The following is a 9,421-nucleotide window of genomic DNA, read 5'->3' as shown; positions in this document are numbered from 1 at the left end:
TGTGTGTGTGTGTGTGTGTGTGTGTGTGTGTGCAACAGGAGCCAGGTACGTTAGTTTATAGTGTTTTTTTTTTCCTGATAAAGATAGCCTATTCCAGGTCACATAGGAGAGTGTATTTGACTAGTAACCAAGGAGACTCATTCCCATCTCATAACTAAAACTCATTTAATTCCATGCAACCACGACTTAGTATTCAAGTTGTCGGAGTGGCCCAGTTCCCTTAGGTGAAAAGAAACCAACTATAATAAAGTTACATTCGTGGGTGCGTTGGGTCCGAGTGGTGGGCAATAGGAGCCAGGCGGGGCGGCCAGGCTGTCCAAACACCTCCACACAGGGACCCGCCGCCACCCATTAGTGTCCACTCCACCTCCCCCATCCACAACACCTCTCCATTCTTACACCACACCTTTTCACTCCACACTCCCCATCCTCTCCACCACCCCACCTCTCCGCTCTTCCACACCTCTCATCTCCACACCTCTCATCCCATCAACATCTCTCCCCACTACATCTCTCATCTCCACACTTCTCACCTTCACACCTCTTATCTTCTCCATACCACTTCCCTCAACCTTACCTCTCCCCTCCTCCACCACACCTCTCATCCCCATAACAGCTCTCCTCTCCACATCTCTCCCCTTCCGCACCTCTCCTGAGCCATCTCCACTACACCTCTCCGCTCCACGCCTCCCCCCGTCCCTCTTTTCACACTCGTCGTTAGGTCCATCCACATAATAATAATTCTTTATGTTTCACGCATTTATCTCTCTCATCCCAGTGCAGATTTTTTCCTCATTTTCATTTACGTTTTTTTTTTTTTTTAGTTGTCGCTTCTCTGTTTTGGAATGCTCTATTTTCACTTATTTTTTTTCTTTTAATTGACAAATGTTGAAGCATTGGGACAGTTGTGCGAGAGTCGTGTTGTAGTTTTTCGCTTTAACTTGGCCCAGATTTTCGTTATTTTGCAGCTTATTTTACGTGGCTCAGTGGCTGTAGAGGATAATGCTTGCTCTACATCCCTTCTACAGAACTTCTTCGTGACTAGCATCATATTCTAGTGATTCTTGCTACAGTTTAGCATTGAAAACGAAGAGATGGCAATTTTAGGTCAAATTAAAGTGAACAGAGTAGAGTAATAGTTGTATCTCAAGGTAAATCTGAAACGTGAACCCGGTGAACGGCAGGCTGACTTTACTCTCCCCCGGCACTCCACCATCCCCCTTTCGAGGTATAGGGAGAGACTTGAGAGACGTTTGAATCATCAATTAAGGCGTCCCTCTTGAGCACCTTTAGGACAATGACAGAAACACTAGTCAGAGTCAAACTTCTACTACTTTAACGAAGCTCACTGGGGGAATCGGTCAATAATAAGGTTTTGTAATAAGCTTGTGTTTGTGCATATTAAAATATGGCTGTTTTCTTAATCATTTCCCATTGTAATATCTATCGATCTATCTATCTATTGCCAGACGCCCTTATCCCGTAAGGAGTGGCCACAAACAAATCGCCTCCATGTCACCCTGCCCCCCGTCATTTCTCTGCCCTCCCCCAAGCTCACATCCCCTTCTCTCATATATCTCTCTACTTTATCTCCCCATCTTATCTTTCCTCTTTTCATAATATTTACAAACTTTACACAAATTCATATTAACATCCATATTTTATTTACTCGCACCTCATTCTCTCTCTCTCTCTCTCTCTCTCTCTCTCTCTCTCTCTAACACACACATTTCCCTCGTCTATTCACAACCTCATCTTTCACATTTCCATTCCTAAAGCCCGACGTCAATATTTTCCCCTCACCTTTGCCTCCCACTCTCAGCACTTCCCCTCCCCTCCCCTTCCCTCACTTCCCCTCACCCCCTCCCTTGCCCTTCCTTCCCCTCACCCCCACTCCCTTCCCCTCACTCCCTTCACTTTACTCTCTCTCTCACCTCCGCCTCTCTACCTCTTTCCATCAACATATTGCTCCCAAACCTCTCTTACTTCTCTTTTCTGCTCTCTCTCCCTTCACGCCAAATCCACTTTCCGTAGGCGTGCTTCCCACATCTTCGCGTTTGGCTTTTCAGTGTGTGTGTGTTTTTTTTACGTTTTTTCGTGTTTTTTCTCCATTATTTTGGGGGTTTTATGTTTGTAATCGAAATTCTTGGGCTGTCCGCATGCTTGGATTTTGTTAGGAAGGATAAAAATGATAAGTTATTTGCAGTGAGAAATTTTGATTGCATTTCCGAAAGCTTCTCTCTCTCTCTCTCTCTCTCTCTCTCTCTCTCTCTCTCTCTCTCTCTCTCTCTCTCTCTCTCTCTCTCTCTCTCTCTCTCTCCCTCCCTCTCTCTCTCTCTCTCTCTCTCTCTCTCTCTCTCTCAGCGATATCCTCCACTTTATCATTTTTCCCGACGCCCACCTCGTCTCCATTGTCGCTTACATTCACACACCTAGTTTTTACCTGAGTATTAAGGTCCGTAATCTCGTGGGGCAAGGAGGCTCCCTAGCACCTTTTCCTTAGCGATTTATTTTCCACGCTACCCATTAATATTTTTTTTTGCTTCTTATGTTTTTTAATGTCGACATAGATTGCATGGATAACACACACGAATATAGTAACGGAGCAGAATCAGAAATAAACTGCTAAGGAAGAGATGTTAAGTAAGTAGTAAACCCCTTCACACCCATGACTCAGTTTCTCTTCTCGCTACTCCAGACGATTTTATTCAGCTGGGGAGGAAATTTTGGAGCTGCTGTGAGGAAGGGGGGAGTTAGACACGGCCGTCATTCACCCTTTCAGCATGAGGGAAATTTAATGAAATCGTCTGTAGGTAGCAAGAAATGAATAAAATGTCTATGTGGAAATAAGAGTAAATGTGTGTGTGTGTGTGTGTGTGTGTGTGTGTGTGTGTGTGTGCGCCATTCCTTTTTATACACAAAAACAAATATTTTCACGTGTCTCTAAAACTGACTCTCAGCAGATCAGATCACCCGTGAAAATCTGTGTGGGCGGTGAGTAGCTAAGTGGACGTAAATGTGGGCGGGTGATAATGTGTTATTTTAATGGCTGTGGTGTGATAATTAACTGTCAGTGGAGGCTAATGGTCATATCGCAGTGTCACTCATCTCAACAGCCATGTGTGTTACGTGTTCAGGATTTTGGTAGTGATAATAATGATAATAGTAAGTTTTTATAGTAGTGATATCAGCAACACCACCACCACCAGCAACAACAACAGCAACAACGCTTATACTAATGATAACAATAAAAAAAAAATAATAATAATAATAATAATAATAATAACAATAATGATGATGATCCGATATCTGTATGTTTGTTGGTTTGTTACCGTAACACAGCAAAAACGGCGCAACGTACCGGAATTTTTTTTAGAGCAAGGTATCGTCTACATGCTCTAATTTGTACAATAAAACGATTTCCAGTCCAGTTTGGCTACCGGTTCCCGAGTCATGACTCATTTCTGGCTTTTTGACATCGAGCGGAGGCCGCCGAAGGCGGCCTTTAAACAAGTAGCAATAATAATAATAATTATGGCAATTATCTTTAAATATTTTCACTCGGCCTGATATGGAAGGAATTGTTCCAAAACGTTTCGAATACAGATGGAGATTACAGCCCTAGTTCTATTCACACACACACACACACACACACACACACACACACACACACACATATATATATATATATATATATATATATATATATATATATATATATATATATATATATATATATATATATATATATATATATATATATATATATATATATATATGTATGTATGTATGTGTAAGTGCATTTGTGAATTTGTGTGAGTGTGTGTACGGTTTATTTTCCAAGCTGCAATAACCTACACATATAATAGAGGCAGTAGCTCATAGACCAACCTTCAGGGACTCCAATCAAAACGACCTACTTCATATAATCCCTTAATCCCGCCGTTCCCATAACAACCAGCAATCAATGAAGAATCAATTGCCGTCAGCCATTGCCCTGACCCCAACATACAATACCAGTTTGGTATACTATATTCCTCTACTCAAATTATACTGTTATATTGCGGACATGTATATCCATTCTCTTCGTCATTGTAAAATCAACACTGTGAACAATTTCTTTCGTAACTAAGCATTGCGATCTACGGAGTTATTCTGAATGTTGTGCAAGAGTGTCATAATTGTTCATCTTGAAAGTGAATGGATATTAGTTTTCACAATTATTTAATCTCCACGATGTGGATTTTTGACTGGCATGTGTGTGTGTGTGTGTGTGTGTGTGTGTGAGAGAGAGAGAGAGAGAGAGAGAGAGAGAGAGAGAGAGAGAGAGAGAGAAATACTGCTTCAAACCATTTATATTACGATTTAATGCCTTTACCCATAACTTCTCCGAATACTAAGGGATTCGCTGATGCATTGGTTAGCACGTCAGGCTCACGGCTAGGAGAACTCGAGTCTGATTCTGGAGCCGGTCAGAATCATAGACGAAATTTGTTCCCCTTTTGTCCCTCTTCCCGCAGCAGCACAACTGGGGACCTGGATATAACATCGACCGTTGCGGGTGGTATTCAAGGAGAACATTAGGGCGTAGAAAATAATGATGGTCTATATTAATGGCCTTTGTACAGTTCATAGTCATTAAGCTAAATCTTCTTTTTATTTCGAGGATTCCGGTGTGTTTCGTTTCATAATTTTTTGAACGATTTGTGACTCCTGCCAAAGAAGTAATGTTTTTATTATTTATATTATTTCTTAATTTATGGCGCGGTTTGTTCATTTTTTTGTCTGTTAGCATCAATAAGGAAATATCACTAGCGGGAAGTCCACTAAATTTTGAATAATGACTGAGAACCAGCAGAGAAACAAGCATTTAAATCTGGAAAAAAAAACAAAAAAAGCCAAAGGTCGTAGTCAAAGGAGGGATTGTGCAGCTTTAGCGGAGGTATGCGCCCTCTGAGTAATAGTGTACTTTGTTTACTTTTATCATTTACTAAAGAGGTACTGCAGTGGAAGAAAATATACTTCAGATATACACAAATGCTATAATTTTATCGTTCTTAACTCCGGCTCTCGGGTTGATTGCTGGCCATCTTGGAATTGGTGGTAGTGTTTGTTCTCAACCTGAGGGCTATTCTGCGTTCAGCTGGAGATTAACCTGCTGTCCGTCCATCCGGCCTGTTTGTGCTGCCTTACACAGATAGATAGACAAAAGATAGATAGATAGACAGATAGATGGACAAAGAGATAGATAGATGATCCGGATTCAGCTGGAGATTAGCCTACTGTCCGTCCATCCGGCCTGTTTGTACTGCCTTCACTTGGGCAGCCTTAGACATAGATAGATAGATAGATAAAGATAAATAGAGATAGATAGACAAATAGATAGATGGACAGATAGATATATTCCCTTTTCCCTTATATTTACCTACGTTACTGTCTTCACTTGTATGGCCGTATTGAAGGGATGGAAACAACTAGGACATGGGATTGTCAGTTCAGAAAGACTCCACCTCTCTTGGGTTGTGGATCTCACGGGGAGGTTCAGGAAAGGATTGTGAGATTCCCGTGTAAACAATTTATTTATAATAATGCATACTTCGTTTTAAGGTTATTGGCCCTTTCAAAAATATTTAAAAATCTAGCAGTTTCCCGCCGCGACGCAAGAAAGCATTAAAATGGCCGAGTTTATTTTCTTCTATTAACATTCTCAGGCCCCTGTGGCTCACTCATCTACATAAAAATATTTGACTTTGGCTAGAATAAGGTACTAGAGTTGGTCCTACCATTAAAGGGTTAATTATGACAATATGAACATTTTAACGCTTTTATAATCCATCCCAACTAAAGAAAATCGTTTGGCGTTGGCTGGTTTAAAATACCAGAGCTGTCCCGTCCATGAGAAGGCTAACACAGCGACTTAATATTACTAGCGTTCATGACAAGGTTAATACAGCATTCCCACGCTCCCCTGCTACTTAATTTTACCAGCGTTCATGAGAGGATTAACACAGCATTTCCACGCTCCAGTGCAACATGAATTTACCAGCGTTCATGACAGGGTTAACACAGCATTCACTCGCGTCTCTGCAACTTAATTTTAGCAGCGTTCATGCAGGCTCTCTTCCCAGCGTAGTTTTGCCTCCGCCTCCACAAAGTCTGGCTCCTGGTTGCCGCGGACGCCAACTCCACACAAGTTCTCCTGTGCTAAGTTCCCTCAAAGGGCGTGAGACCAGAATGACAATGTGTGTGTGTGTGTGTGTGTGTGTGTGTGTGTGTGTGTGTGTGTGCCGGGGGAGAGGCGACGCCATTGTTTTACTCAGTTTCCCCTTCACACTTCCTTTCATTAGTTTTAACCATCTTTAACCATTTATGCATTTACTTAGCCATTTATATTGAACCATTAATTATATTTTATTCTTGCTACAGACAGACGATTTTATTCAGCTTTGTGCCTTAGTAATGAATGGGTTTGCCACTTCCCTCCGACGACTTGTTTTTAATTTTGTTACTGCTGCCATCTGCCTTGTTTTTCAGTTTTGAGGAGATTTTTCTAACTGAAAGAGATAGATATAGCCTTAGTGAACCCTTAAGTAGTACATGGCCTTCTTAAGTCACATAAAATCGTCTTCTTTAAAAGCACACATTCGTCCACCCCTATCCTGTTTTATTTTACGAATTTTTTGTATAGTAAGTACAGAGCGAAATTTAGTTCCTCCTTTTTTTTTTTGTCTGATAACTCTTTGCGTAAGGGTTCTCGGGCACTCCTTCCCCATTCGAACTTCGCTAGCATGGGAAAGGATTAAGTTCTGGCCATCACTCTCCCTCCTAGCAGAAGGTTCGAACTAGCAGTGGCCTGATAGATACTGACCTGCGAAATTAAGAGTGAAGTATGTCCTTTTAACGCCCTCTCTATTTCCTTTACCCACCTCCCCCCTCCTCTCTTCCTCGCTCCTTCCCCTCTCTCTGCTTCGCTCCTTCCCTCTCTCTCCCTCCCCCCTCTCTCTCTCGCTCCCTCCTCCTCTCTTCCTTACTCCCTGCCCCCTCTCTCCCTCGTTCTTTCCCCCTCTCTCCCTCGCTCCTTTCCCCTCTCCGCCTCGCGCCTCCCTTCGCCTGGATGACCAAAGGCACTTTGATGATATTCTGTCTCATTCTGTTAATCCCTTCATTCAGGCATAATCCTTCACCCCAGGGTTTACTCTCGTACTTCTCCTCTATGTAGCATCTTTTCCTTCTTTTACCCTTTGAACCGGTGCTGGAGAGACGCGCCCTCAAATGGTGGCACCGATATGACTGGGTAGTGGAGCTGCCAGGCTATGCAAACGTCCCTCAGTCCCCTCCCTATCCCCCAGCAGGAGGATGGGGAACTGCAGAATACTTGGGTTATGTTTAGATGAGCCTGGGGTTGAAACTGGTACTCCTTCTTGATACAGTGACATATATTTTTTTCTAGTTTATTCTTGCTGTTTCCCGCCATTTTATGCAACTTTGAAAAGGCCTTTTGTAATGAAAAGGTTAATGAAGGTTAATAATTGCTTACTGCTTTAGCAGTACTGTCAAGTTAGAGAAGGATTTAAGCACTGTGGAAGTGGTTAGTCTGCTATACCCATTTTTATTACTGCAAAGCATTTGATAATACAGTAATAAACACCACTATATTTTGTTCTTTTCCTACGTGACACTAAAGATATGGTGCACGTTAATTAAAATATATATATTGTAAGAGCAAAAAGGTGCTTGATAAAAATTTGGTTTAGTATTTGAAATGAGCTATCTCCCTCTATGAAGACACACCGGAATTTCCATTGTTTATACAATACTTTGGGAGTCTCAAAGTTGTTTTGTTTATTGACTATTGACGAGAACCAGGAAATGAAAATATCTTGGTAGTACCGCATTCCCTTCCAATTTCGGATTCAATTTCGTACATTAATTGTGCAGTGATGATACTGAAAGAAAAAATTAAAGTAGTGCCACTTTACTCTCCCTCGGTTCTGCGTGGTTGAGCGTGGGGTGGTGGAGGCCTGTGTGGTGGCGAGGGTCATAGTTCTCCATCATGACACTCATAATCCAATAAAGCCTGAACCCCGCCCGCCCAGCATTGCCCTGGTCTGCTGCCTGAGTCACCCTCGTCTGTTATCATCAAGCACGCTCAGCCATCACCAGCTTGGAGGATTTTTCTTTTGTACTGCACTCTGGCCCCACACTTTTACCACAGAAGATTCACTCCATATCCTGAGGTCTAGTAGTCCTTATTTCTAGGCCTCACTAACAGAAAAGGTGCTGGAGAGGTATTCCTTCACGCGGTGGCACCTTCATAAATAGACAGGTCCACTGAAATGTTCAAGTCCCTCAGCTTCTTTCTTGTCCCCCAAAAGCGTGATAAAGGGCTACAGGGAAAGGGCAGCTTAAGCCTTTAGTTCACTAGATTCACGTCCAGATGAACCTGAGACCACAGCATTAACACTCATTAGAAGGAATCTCTGCATGCCACCTCATGACACTACTGTTTACAGGATACAAGCTGTTGAAGCAGAAATCCTGGGTGACAAGGACACCACATGCATAGACAAGGCTTTTGTGTCAATACCCAACTGGGAATCCTTGTAATTGTCTTGATCAGGAGAATTCTAGTACTCTCTTCCACCTAAATTCAGACAATATTATATAGCTGAGAGTGATTACGGGATCCTGAGAGCGTTAATACTGTCAGCACTCTCTCTTGGTCGAGGCAGATGTAGTGGTCTATTCCAGTTAACATTAGGTAACTTTATTTTTACCTGAGTGAGCCACGGTAATCTGGATGTTAATACTGTTCTGTATTTTCAAACTAACGCCAGATGAATTTATTTAGGCGAGTGAGCTATAAGAGCCCGAGAGTGTTAGTTATACCCATCTGACCGCCTTCGATTCCCCTTCATACTCACTTAACCCCTTCTTCCTCGCTCGCTCATTTCCCTTTCAGCAGTCTGTTCTCTTTCCCTCCACTTTCTCCATTTTCCTCGCAATCTTTCTTTTTGTAATGCTCCTCTGTTTCACTCCCTCGCCTATTTCCGCCCTCCTCCGGTGATTCCCTCGTGCATTCAAGCTCCCCTCCCTCCTTCCTCTGCGCTGAAGGAGGCGGCAATACCCCTGGGTCATCTGGCATTCTCTCTCTCCTTCCTGACCACCGTGTGTGCGTCCAGGTCAGGAAGGAAGGAAGGAGGGCTAGTTTACTCTCCCACCGTTTTCTTCCATTCTGAGTCTTTTCTCTGTATAGTAATGCAGCCTGTGACGTAAGATGTGACTCTCCCTGGTAATTATTTTTATCTTTATTATCATCATTATTATTATTTTTATTATTATTATTATTATTATTATTATTATGCACAGGAGTAAAATCTCAGTCTTTCATCTCCAAATAACTGTTCAGATAAAACAATCC

The sequence above is a fragment of the Coenobita brevimanus genome, chromosome 93 (genome assembly GCF_032717465.1).
Source record: "Coenobita brevimanus isolate Jiangsu-jjx chromosome 93, ASM3271746v2, whole genome shotgun sequence".
In the NCBI taxonomy this organism is placed as follows: domain Eukaryota; kingdom Metazoa; phylum Arthropoda; class Malacostraca; order Decapoda; family Coenobitidae; genus Coenobita; species Coenobita brevimanus.
This window is presented reverse-complemented; position numbering follows the sequence as displayed.